The sequence below is a fragment of the Serinus canaria genome, chromosome 12, assembly GCF_022539315.1.
Source record: "Serinus canaria isolate serCan28SL12 chromosome 12, serCan2020, whole genome shotgun sequence".
NCBI lineage: Eukaryota > Metazoa > Chordata > Aves > Passeriformes > Fringillidae > Serinus > Serinus canaria.
Genome location: NC_066326.1, coordinates 17,042,720 through 17,055,593, shown reverse-complemented (window position 1 = coordinate 17,055,593; position 12,874 = coordinate 17,042,720). Strand labels below are relative to the sequence as shown.

The window sequence follows — 12,874 nt, the reverse complement described above, 5'->3', positions numbered from 1 at the left end:
TTCAAAAATGATTGCAGAGGTTATTAGTTCATTGTGCGGGTTCAGCTGCAGTGATTCAGTTCTGTGAAGGGTTTGTCCTCTGAGGATGAAGTTAAGGAACAGTAAAAAAATTAACCTTACCAAAATCAAGGGGAAGCCTGTGCTGTTAGTAAGCTCTTATAAATATCTTCCTTATTTTGCCCCCACAATGTCTATGTCCTGTCTCCTTCCTGCAGAGGATTTGTTCTATACAGTGCTGTCAGTGTGGTGACTTCAACATTCACAATAACTTTCCAACATCTTTTTACTAAACTGCCTAGAGAGAGAGCATAAATCTTGTGCAAAGGGTAATTAGGACATGAAACATAAACCATTTTACTCAAGAAAAATATTTATCTTAGGTTTTAAGAAGAATTAAAGAAGGTGCAGTTATCTCCCTTTGCTGCTGTATGATACTTAAATACCTGTGATATATGAAAAAAATGGAGGAAATGGAAATTTTTTTTTTGTGAAGTGGTTTAAGTGTAAGATTTATCCAAAGCATTTAATTATGCTTTTGGCTTAGTAAAAGAATTACTTTATTTCAAAATCTGTTCACAAGGAAGAATCTGGTTCTTAAAAATTCTTCTTAAAAAGTGCCTTAGAAGAACCATAACGTTTTTTGAAATGCAGTGGTAAGTTTACATTTTTTCTCTGTGAGCTTTGTGAAGCTGATGATTTGCTCAGCCTTTTCAAGTTTCTTCTCTAATATTGAGGACAAGAATACATAAAAAGATAATTCATATGTAATTCCAACATTCAGAAAAGCACCAGAAGTCATGACCAAACTGATACTGAAGGAGTTGGCAAAACTAGAAATAAACTAAAGCAGTCATGTATTGATGTAGGGAATACAGAATACAAGGGAGAGGTTGAAAGAGAGACATTAGAATTCCATAGTCTTTGATTAATGGTGCCACAAGTAGTTGAATAGCTACATTGTACCACTAAATCAAAACCAGTAATTATTTTTTTCTTAAATAATTAATAGAATACACACACAATGAGAGATTGTGTATGTATTCTACTAATTAAAGCCCCACCAAGTTTTTTAGGACCAGTTAGTAAAATGTTACTGGCTTCTACAGGTTTGGGTGTTTTTTAAGCACAAGACAAAGAACATGGCACTTATTTTTGGAAGCTTTGTTCTAGTAACAGTTATAAGCAAAACATACATAAAACTATTTTATCCCAAGATAAAAATTAGAGTTCTAATTTCATACCTGATATTTTTGTATTGTTTTCTACTACTGATTGTGTCCCAAAGTCTCTTAAGCTCTTGGGAGATTAAAATCTCATGGTGAATTTAACAATCCGTGGTGGCAGGACAGAAGAGTCTGTCCTTTGAAAAATTGTGGTAAAGCTCTTGATTTGAAGCACATTTAGCTTCAGAGGCTGATGCAGCTCTAGCCATGGAATATATTAAGACTCAGTTCCTGTTCTGTGGCAAGAGCTGTTTTGGAAACAAACAAGTCTATACTTTGTGATTTTGGTCAAATTGTGTGGTTTGATCTTCCTTTTCATTTGTGGTGTGGCAGGAATTTCCTTACAAGGCAGATAATGAGGGGATTAAATTTAGCATCCTTCATGTAAGACTTCATGTTTCAAAGGCTGTGAAAATTTATTGAATTTTCAGCATGTTTTGTTTTTTAGTTTTAAGAATGCTTTGGAAGGAATTATTTTTAATGTTGATTTGTAATTTTTTTTCCATTATTTTATTTATGCAGTTGTGATGCAAAGTGGGATGTATGGCAAGCTAGAAGTCTGAGTTGGCTTCAAGCTGATTTATTTTCTTTAGCTAAACTTGGATGGATCCTTTTCATCAATTAAAATCTTTGGAATTTCACCATCTCCATTGACTGTATTCAATTTATTAGACTTGTCAGCTTTTCCAATTTTGTTTCTGAGGTGAAGACACAAGAAAGGCTGTTCTATTTTATTAATTTAGGGGTTTTTAGCTAGTTGTGTATGGTTTACTGAAATTTCCAAATTTAAAATTTCCAAATTTTAGACAAAATGTTCTTGGGATAAAGTAGAAAACATCACCAGTGGCCTTGAGGTGAATGGCCCTGATAAGAAGGTATTAATTACTCTCAATTATTGGGCCTTTTCCTTATATTCACTGTCTGACTGTAAAAGATTACAGTCAGAAATTACAGAAACTTAGGTTTCTGTAATTACAGAAACTTAGGTTTCTTTGTGTTTGGTGGGTTTTCCTTGGTAAATTCTTTTTTCCTTTCCCTCCAAAATTTATAATGGTCCTTAAGGAAGTACAAAGGGAAAATAAAAAGTGCATTTTGTTTATAGAGGGTTTAGGGAACTCATATGAAGCCAAGCTGGGGAATTAGACCTGAGTACTGTGTTAGAAACACGATCTTAATAGAATTGCAAAAGTCTGGCCCTGTTATCAGATTTCTGAAAAGGCCTCAAGCTCAAAATTTAAAAATCCTCAGCTGACAACTTGGAAGGAACTCTGTGGTTTAGATAAGAATTGATGATGTTTGTTCCTGTGAGTGAGGGCGCAGTAAAACAGGGAGTGCGTAGTCAGATATACCAAGGCACTGGGAAGGCTGTAATTTGGTTCCTTGTAAAGCCTGTGGGTAGGAAACAGCTGTAGGCAATGTCATTGAGGCTGGGCTGCACTTCAGAGTCACTCTGTAGGCACAGAAGCTCTTGGCACCCCATAAAAGCTTCTAGGCTTTTAGCCTTAACTGGCAGCCCAGCACTGCTGTCAGCAGCCACCTGCAGCCTCTGGGAATTCCATGCATGTTTTGCAGAGGTGCTTCTTACCTGTGCTTGCCTTCAGCAGAGCTGACTGAACACGGGGGCTGTAGTGGCTGCTGGATTTATTTGTCCTGTGCCAGAACTCCTCTGAAAAGTCACTGACTGCAGGGTAGAGCTCAGCAAACTGAGATGCTGAAGGTCTTGTTCTTGCAGAGCCTCCAGCCCAGCCCGAGCCCTCGCAGGCTTTGGTGGTGTTCTGCTCTTCATGGAATGGAAATTCCAGGAGAGTGTCCCTGTGGGAATGTGTGTCTTTAAAGGTTATGGAAAAGGGGCCATCAAATCATATCAACAGAGCTGGGACAAGGCCTAATCTGTTTTAAAAAGCAAAGGAGGACAGAGCTGTGCCCTGTGTGGTGCTTTCTGTTGCCTCTGACCTGAACCTTGTTGTGTGGTCCCTATTTATTTCCCATTTAGTAGGTGGTATTAGGAGATCCAAACTCTGGCAATACACATCTTGTGCAGCCTGTTTTCAGTGTTTTGCTTTGTTTTGCTAAGAGCTCCTGGGAAGAACATGTTGAGCAACTTAAAACAGTCGAGCTTCTTGACCTTGTAGCATGGGAATTAATTATAATCTTATAGGAAATTATTGAGTAACTTCTACTAATGAACAGTGCTACACTGAATTTTTAGGGCTGAATTCACTAGAAGCATCTCTGCATCTTGAAGCAGTACATTAGGAAGCTCTGATCTCATTAGATGATTGGTTACACTTGTGCATGGACATGTGCAAGGAACAATTGGTACTGCAGAAGCAAAGCATCAAGTTTCCTGGCATGTTCAAATTTACAATATATGAGGTTTTCTGTAAGACAATATAAATTTATCGTAGTGGATAGTTGACTTTGAAGAACTGACAGAAGAGGAGGGATGTAACATTTTTCTGAATATATTGCTGTGTTAGAAATCTTAGAAGGATTTAATAGTGTATTGGGAGAGGTTATGGTTTTTTTAAATAGATGGATTTTACTTTCTACAGAAGAAGCATCTAAATAGGGTTGTAGTGTACTCATCATGTAGTGTTTCTACTAACACAGTAGCAATGAGTCATAACAATTTACACTGGAATAATAAAACAAGTTGAAAATTAATGTAAGTAGTATTATATGTAGCAAATAGTGTCTGGTTACTCTAAAATACCCTGAACTGTATGAAATTATAAATCTCTGCTGAGGAGAGTCACTGCTGTCAGCTGACACTTATGTTTTTAGTAATTGAGTAGCTTGTTTAATAAATAGGCTTTGTGTTATACTCAGTATTTTTACACAGCCTGCTTTGGGTGTTTCAAGATGACTTTGGGCTGTGTTTTCATCCCATGCGGAGTTCTGGGAATAGTTGTCTGGTTTTGCAACCACTGTTTACTGGTGCAGGCATATTCATTTTCTAGAGGCAGTACTAGCAGTTGGACCTCAAACTTTACAGAGTCTTTAGTTTGCCTGATTTGTCTCTTATATAAAATTATATAAATGATCACAGTACATGACAGGTGTCTTGCACTCACTAATAATCATTGTAAATAAACAACACAGTGTTCTGGAAGGGAAGAAAGTGGGGAAGGTAATGGAGCTGAGTGTCTGTTCCAAAGCAGGCACTTCTCCTTTATTTTGAGCAGAACTGCTGATTTAGTGCCCTAAACTGGTAGATGACTAAAAGATATCATGTGAATTCTACCATAATAATTTATATTAATACCTTATTCATTAGCTATTTTCATTCATTTATAGCTAAGGACTTCCTGCAATTTTGGTTAAAGAGTTAGAAAATGTGCTTGCAACTTCAGGTTGTTCTCAGGTTTGTATCCAGTTTGAAAATCATATGTTTAAAAGCTATTTTTATGCTCTTCCAGGCAAGGATAAAGGGTAGTTGTTTTAGTTATTTGCCAAAGCATTCCTGAATGATCATGAGTAGGAAAATATTTTGCATTAGCAGAAATTTTCCCCTTGTACGTGATGGAAGTGCTTCCTATTTACTGTTTGGAGGGTGTTTAAGAGTGATGGTCTTTGATTTTACAATGACTACAGAATGTGTTTCTTTAAATATCTATTGCTCTAGAAATATTCAAACAAATACAACTGGCCAGCCTGGTGGTGGAGAGGATTCTGCCAGGCAGCTGCTCAGCTCTCTCCTATAGTCTGGAAACTGAACATCAGCCTTAAAAGGATTCTTAATTTTTATTTTCCCTTTTTTCTTAAAGAGAAGAAATCCTCTCTTTTTAGCAGAAACCTTATAATGCTGGCACCACATTGCCTTTATGGCCTGCAGTGCAGTTCTTATGCAGCCAGAATCTGTGACTTGGAAGCTTTCACAGAAACACCAGGTGTTATTACACATCATTCTGTACCCTGGCATATTGTCTTATAAGGAAAGACATAATCTCTCTACCCTTGATTTCCTTTGGTTACTCTCCATTTTGATCTCCATTTTGTTTAGACTTTCTTTAATAATAATGCTCCTTTGGAGCAATGCTCGTGCTTGACATATAAAATAAATGTGTCTTTTGACTTATGGGAGTTAATCAAATCAAAAGGGTTTCTCTGTGGTTTGAATAATTTGTGAGTCACAGTTCCTCCTTGGCAGAGCTCTGGGGGGGCCTTGTTTTGATCCAATCACTCTGGCTGGAAGTTGTTTCTTCTATTACCTGTTGTGGGATCCTTAAAAGGCCTTATTGTGAAGACTTGAGCAAGGCTCACACTTAAACCAGCACTCAGAGAATCATAGAATGATCAAAGCTCATCCAGTTCCAGCCCCTGCCATGGGCAGGGACCATCCACTATCCCAGGCTGCTTCAAGCCTTGTCCAACCTGGCCTTGGGTACTGCCAAGGATGGGGCAGCCACAGCTGCTCTTTCCATTGCGTTAAGGAGGAAAAGTTGATCTGGACATTGCAGACTTTCCATGGTAATCTGGCAAGTGTGTCCTTGTTCTGTCTTGCTTCCAACATCTTCTCTTGCCTTGTCCTATTGCTTTTTGAAGAGTGGAGTAAATGCCTAAAGCTGTTTGTAGCATTATATATATATATATATATATATATATATATATATGCATAATATAAGCATCCATAATGGTTTTGTTCTAAAAAAAATCAATTATTAAAATAATATTAACTGGGTCTTAGTAAGGGAATGGCATGAAATCAGTGCTTTGAGTGATTAAACTTGAACAGAACTGAGCTGATAGTAGTAGCTGTCTTTAAAAATGTCACTTTTAATGCAAGACAGCTGTCCAGATCTCCCTTCACATCTTTGCCAAACACTTGGCTTAATGCTGAATCTTCTCAATAAGTCTGTGTGTTGTGAAAGCAGCCCCAGAATGGGGACTGGGGCAGTTGTCTTGAACTGCTAATGACTGAACTAGATACTGGGTTTAGCCATGGTGAGATGTTTGAGTAGAAAGGTGCCTTTTAGAAAGACAGAGCAGTGCCTTTACAAAGCAGTTGCACATCTGACAGATGTGTTTTCCATGCTCACATTTTCTGCTCTTCTCAGGTTCCTGTGCATTCTGATTTTGGGAGGGAACTATTCAAGTGGGAAGCATACGTTACCCTTTCTGTCCTAAGCACAAGGCACTAGAAGCTGTATGAATCCATAAAACACAGTGTTGCTAAGGCAAAGCATTCCTGAAACAGGAGTAATGAAATATTGCCTTACACATGTGTGCTCCAATGGAACGCGCTCAAGGAAAACAGCACCAAGAGTTGTAGTTAGTTCATGGTAAGAAACATTTATATTTTTAAAATACTCACTTTGCTTGTGACTTTACCATTAATAATGATAAAGGGCTTTTATAAAGGATGACTACTTTTTTTCTTCCATCTATTAGAGGGAAGCAATAAGAAGGATATTGAAGACTGGGTTTAGATCAGACTTAGTTTCTACTTTTCTGGAAAAAAAAAAAAAAATATTTTGGGTTTATAAATGCTAATTGTCAACTGTGGTCCTGACAGGGGAAACAAGGGATCTCTTGCCATGCTGGTTAAGAAAGTGCTTTTGAAGTCTGGGAGTGATAATGGTGGTGCGAGGTTTGAAGTGTTTTCTTCCGTATGGCATCACAACAGATTTTATCTTCTTATCAAATATCTCAAATTTACAGGCCACTGTACAGGAGCATAGTTTGTCAGAGAGATCATTAACTGCCCAGGTTAGGTAGGTGTTTGCATGGAAAACAGCTCCTAAAAGTACCCTGATTCTTTCATCTCATAATTCTTCCTACTACATGATGGTCCTGCTGGTCCCTGTTAAAGGACGGCATTATGCAGTCAGGGACTGTGGGGGTAATATATTCCTCTTTTGTACTGACATTTATTTTTGCTGTTTTTCTGAAAGTTATCTGACTTTCTTTTTCTATGTTAGTGATTTTTTAAATGGAGTTAAGTCAAAAGGCTTTTTCCTTGTAAAATCTAGTGTCTGAGGAAATATAAGATACCAGTGATAATAATTTACAGGAGGGTAACATCTAAATAGAAACTGAGTGTATTAGCTTAAACTATAAGTGAAAAATATGCATTCCAAAAAGCCAAGCAAGCTTTCCTGAAGTTATTAATTTCTAGGTATTAATCACTAAATTTTTCTTAAGCAAGTAATAATTAAGCTCTATCACAGCATTGCTGCTGGAGAAATGAGTATAGCCAGTTGCTTTTATTATTCTTGCAGAATACTAGATGATTCTGTCCTTTCCTGAATCTGGACATCTTCTTATGAGGTTAATACAAAAGTGGTTTCTCCATGCTAAAAATTAGGCCCTTTTTACCAACTTGTGACTCCCTCATTCAGACTGTTCCTTGTTTTGCTCTGGAGAATAGAAAGAAAATAAGATAGAGTTGACAGAAGGATAATAATGGTGACTGGATGTTCTTGGTGGCCTAAATAAGATATAAATTTTGGTAAAATACTATCTTTTAGAATGGCAGGCCAGTTTGGTGTTGGTTTTGTTTTTTTTTTTTTACCCACAAATGAGTTAAAGTCTTCTGTGAAGAGTGTTTCTGGAAGAAAAATATTTTCATTGGTCTTTATGTTTAAACAGCTTTTGGAAATAACACCAGCTGAAGAATTAAGAGGCAAGTCCATGCTTGTGTCTGTGACTTGCTCCCTCTTTGTCCCTCTGGAAATTTTCCATCCTCTGGCAGCCTGACAGCTCAAGATTTTTTCCATTCTTAGCAGAGACTGTAACACTGGGATTGTTCCTGCAAATGTAATTGTGAAGAGAAACTGCTCATTTCAATGTTTCTGCCTGATTCTGATAGAAACCCTTGTGCAGGTGATGGGTGGCACAGGTGGAATGAACCAGGTGTGTGAATCCAGGGGCTCTCTGTTCATCTGGTTGCTCTGGTGCATCCAGGCTTGGTAAAGTCCCTGCTCCTACCCAGGGAGTGTGGGGCAAGGCTTGGCTGCCTATGGAAATGTGTGAGATTCTCATCAAAACTGAGTCCTCAATGCTGCTGTGCCAGAAATCTCATCATTGTCACATTTCCCCTGGACAGGAATTTGGGACAGGAAAGTGTTCATGCATAGGAAAACCTGGCTGTGTGGGGTTCCCACTGCAACCACAGCAGCACAGTGGTTAAATGCAGAGCCTGACTGTTCACTTGGGTAAGAATTTTGATATTTTATGTGAAAAACTGCAGCAAGGCTGTCTGCAGCAGGGCAGCATGTTCCATTGAGCCAATCTTTACTGGCTCACGTGGGCTTTGAGAAACATCCCAACCCACTTCAAAATATTGATTAGTTTTGGAAGTCTCTTAAATATCATGCAAGTCTGGTTTTGTTTATTTCATACATAACCTTGTCTTCCATCTCTCATGGTTCACTGAGTGTGGAGGGTAAATCTTGCATTTATCTTAGCAGATAATTTAGACCGTGGTATGTGATACGTGGCATTTGGAATTCAAGTCAGATTTCATTTACTCTAGAACTTTTCCATATGTTTCCTATTAGCAGCTTTGTTCTCAAATCTCTAGTTTCCCCAGAAAGGAGGGAAAAAGTCCCAACACAAGCCCAAGAAGCAATGTTAAATTCTAAACATAGAGAATGAGAAAAAAAAAAAAGAGCCTTTAGAACACAATTTCATTCGTTTTAGTTTAGTACTGCTTTTATTATCATACTGCTGTTAAGTTCTGATCAAAATGAACTGAAAATATTAATGTTTATTTTGTCTGTTGCAGTGTACCATAGTTTTTCTGGATAAATAGTGCAATATTTTAACTGGCAGTTGAATGAATATGGAATGAGTATCTTCAAGAGATAACAGCAATTTCTTTTTAGGACATGGGTAAATGCTTTTTATGATTACGTTACATGATTCTAAAATTGCTTAACAGTGAAGTCATATCAGATTTTTTATGCAAACCTGGTTTGGGTAGCTGAGATAGTCTGCTGCTTTAGCAAACAGATATGAAGGGTTAAAAATTGCACTTCTTGGTTTGTATTTTTCAACTGCTCTGCTCTGAGTCATTTCACTCACTTTTGGGAAATGCAGGTGCAGGAATCCTTATGGGATACTCATGAAACGTTTTGGAAATTTCCATTATGTTTAAAATAGCCAAACTTTCCCTTCTTGATTTTTTTTTTTTTTTTTTTTAAGAAAAGAACCTTTTATCTTTGTCACTTATTTCACTCAGTATCTTTTAATCCTTATTACCAATTATAACCAATTTTGACACAAGATAGAGAGAAATATTTATGTGCTTGTTATTAAATTGTGGAAAATAGCAGCTGGGCAGAGGAAAGTGCTCCAGAGGGGACAGTTCCAAATCCTGCTTAGGAGCAGATGGAAGACAGGAGAGGACAGAGCTCTGAGTGACCCCTTGGCACACAGCTGGCTCTGGCCTTTGGCAGCACAGAGGGGCTGTGGTGTGAGCTGGAGAGCAGCTGCCGGGACCTGAGACTTGCACGACTCAAATCCATAGGAATTCAGACTTCTGGAGCTTCTTAGCTCTTGGAATGATAACTTAGTGACAGCAACACTGGGAATGAAGAGCTGCCTTTATCCCTTTAAAGCAGCCCAGGATACTGGGAGCTATCCTTCACAAGGACACATTGCTGGCTCATGTTCAGTTTGTCCACCAGGACCCACAGATCCTTTCCTGCAAAGCTGCCTTGCAGGTCAGCCATCAGTCAGCAGTGCATGGGGTTGTCCCTCACTAGGGACAAGATTTTGGGCTTCCCTAAGCTGAACTGCATGAGCTCCTGCTGGCCATTTCTCCAGCAGCATAACCCCAGAGAGCCACAGATCAGTCACCAGTGACCTTGTGAGGATGATCTGCCCTGTCAGCCAGATGGATAATGGAGCTGGGAGAAGAGCTGGAGCCAGCACTGATCCCTGGGGTGCACTGGCACTTCCTGACCTCCAGCTGGAACTCACCACCTGGCCTTCCAGCCCATTTTCAGTCCACCTCACTGCCTGCTCATTCAGCCCAAACTTCACTCTGCTTTGAGGAATTCACAACTCCTTGTTCTTAAGATCAGCCAGTGAGATCCAAAAGCTGTGCTCCTCTGTCCCTCTGTCCTCTTCTTCCTGACGCTTCTAGCCAGCTTGTCTGATACACTGAGTTCCTGCAGGTTTCATCCTGGCCAGAGCAGGAAGACACTATTAATACTGGAAAAAGGAAGTAAAATAAACACTTCTTCACCTTCTTTAACTCCATCTAGCAGCAGGAGAAAGCACCTAGATCATATGAAAGAAAATGTGTTTTATTGAAGGTATGATTTGATTTATATTGTGTATATTTGCCACAGCTGATGGTGAAAGTGGAAGTAATGATTTAGTAGTTACTTATATTCTTTAAACTTTTGGTATCTTATTAAGTTTGCAGCTCTTTGTCTACTAATGGTGCATTGTTCTTTGTATTGATGTGCTTGAAGTGCTGCATTAAGTAGGATGCATTGATATTGGGAAAAGGGGCAGGGAGAAGACTTGGAAAAATGAGTCTATGTAATCATCCCTTGGTAATTTAATGGTGTAGAGCAGGACATAGAACACAGGGTTTAGCAGCACTCCAACAGTACTTTAGTACTCAAGCAGGCCCCTCTGCTTAATCCGTGTTTGTGACTTTTACTGAGCTCTTCCAGTGCTCTGGCAGTCTTTGTCAGTCTTTGTCATGTATTCTTTAGAACGACTTTTCCTTCTATTTGTAGCAGCAGGCTGCCACCCTCTGGTGTAATTTGTCAGTCGTTGTGCAGGGACCTGGCAGATTTTCAGAGAAGAGAAGCCCTTTAAAGTTAGAAAATCTCAGATGGAATAAATATTAATTTTTTTTATTAGACAAATATAGATACTTGTACAAGGAATAAGTAATGAGAAGGATTTATATCAAGTTTCTGTTTCTCCCTCTTTCCTTTTCCTATAACATTTGTAGAGAATGTAAAGGTGGAATTTATTTCCTTACAGATTTTCTTCCTATCTGCCAATACTGAAATGCCTTGTTCTGTGAGAAGATCACTGAACACCACTGTGTTATCATCACTTAATTACTATTCTGTTAATTACATTTTTGTCCATGTGCAGAAATCATTGCTGAAGCTAAGGTGCATTTTATATCATAATGTTTGTGTGCCGCTGTCTTAAAGCATGCCAAAGATGCAAGGTGTGGAAGTTATTAATTATTATTACCACAAATTCCAGCTGAAGAATGATATCTGAAAATAGTGGAGGGCTGTTGAGCATAATTTTTTTTTCTCTTAAGTGACAGGCATCCTATCAATTTGAGGTGATCTAGGAAATTACTGCTTTTCTCTAAAAATAAAATCTCCAGGGAATGGTTAAAATGAACCATTTGATAATTCCCTGCTGTAATGCACAATTGTCAGTATAGTTTAAGCCACAGATGAAGTTTAAAAAAACTTCAAAGCTTGCTGAATTTCCCTGGAGGATGGTGCAAACGTAAGCAGTTGATAAAATTGTTTGGAGATTATTTATTAAGAGTAAGGGTAGAGGTAGTTTCTTCAAAAGTAGTGCTGCAGTTTCTCCTGTCAATGTTCCATGCATCTATGGGTGCTGACTGGAGAAAGAGTTTCTCAGTCTGGATGCACAGCCAGAGGAAAGAATAAGAAGGCGAGAGAGTTCTTAAGGCTCTGGGAGGATAAGATCAAGACTGTATGGTTTTCTGCCTCTTAGGACTTTACTGTATTTTTACAAACCTTTCCCTTTATAGTAGGACTTCAATAGCAGACTTCAAAATTTGGTGAAACTCTTACACAAATACTTGTATAGAATTTATAGGCTTAAAGAGCGCAAGGATGTTGTCCATAGCATTAACCCCAATTAGATAAGGAATTGTTTGCATTCTCTGTGTTTCCTTTTAAACCTTACCAGTGAATTAGTGTAGAATAAAGTACTACACAGCATTGTGAGTTTGTTCTTTCAGTTAAGCTGCAGAATTTGATCAGCTTTTCTGCTGGTGTTGACATTGCTGAAATGATGTAACTAGTATAGCAGGATATAAACCAGTGAATGATAAAAATGCAGTGATTTTCTGATACCTGTTGTATTTACTAACATTGCATGGGGTTATGAGTTGTTTGTGGTTCTCTAAGGCAGGGGAGTCTGTCCTTAAGGGAATGTTGGTATTTGCTAAGAAATGCACTCCTTAGAAACATCTCCAGAAGCAAGGAATAAAAAGCTGCTTGGTCATCAGCAGATTTCAGGTTTTGTGTTCTGTTTAGTCTTTTGCTTTTATTCTGCTTTGAAGCGTGTTACAGAATTTCTATTTGCAAATATTGTTCTTCAGTAAAAGCCTCCCGTGGTCTTCTCTGCCTCCTCTCTTCACATAGTTTTGTGTCTCATGAGCAGAGTAGTGCTAACAAAATATTAACTACCAGGAGATAGAGCAGATGAACAGAACTCAGATATTAGACATGATGCTGATTGTGTAGTGTACATAGGAGGGCGGTGGGAAGGCTTAGAGATTGGGAAATGGCACAGACTTGTAGAAGAAACTACTACAAAGAATTCAATTCCCAAAGTCTTGGATTTTGAACTTTGTGCAAACCAGCAGTGATAAATTACCTGTAAGCTCTCTAGATTTGGAGAAAGGAGCACTAGAGGGAGTGTCTAGAGAAGAGTCACAAAGGTGCTTGGTTATA

At 38.4% G+C, this 12,874-nt stretch overlaps 1 protein-coding gene across 2 annotated transcripts in view; it reads left to right on the top strand.

Annotated features, from left to right (window-relative positions):
- Window positions 1-12,874, top strand: part of CENPP (centromere protein P) — a 112,732-nt gene that overhangs the window by 38,882 nt on the left and 60,976 nt on the right. The gene's annotated exons all lie outside the window — the stretch shown is intronic.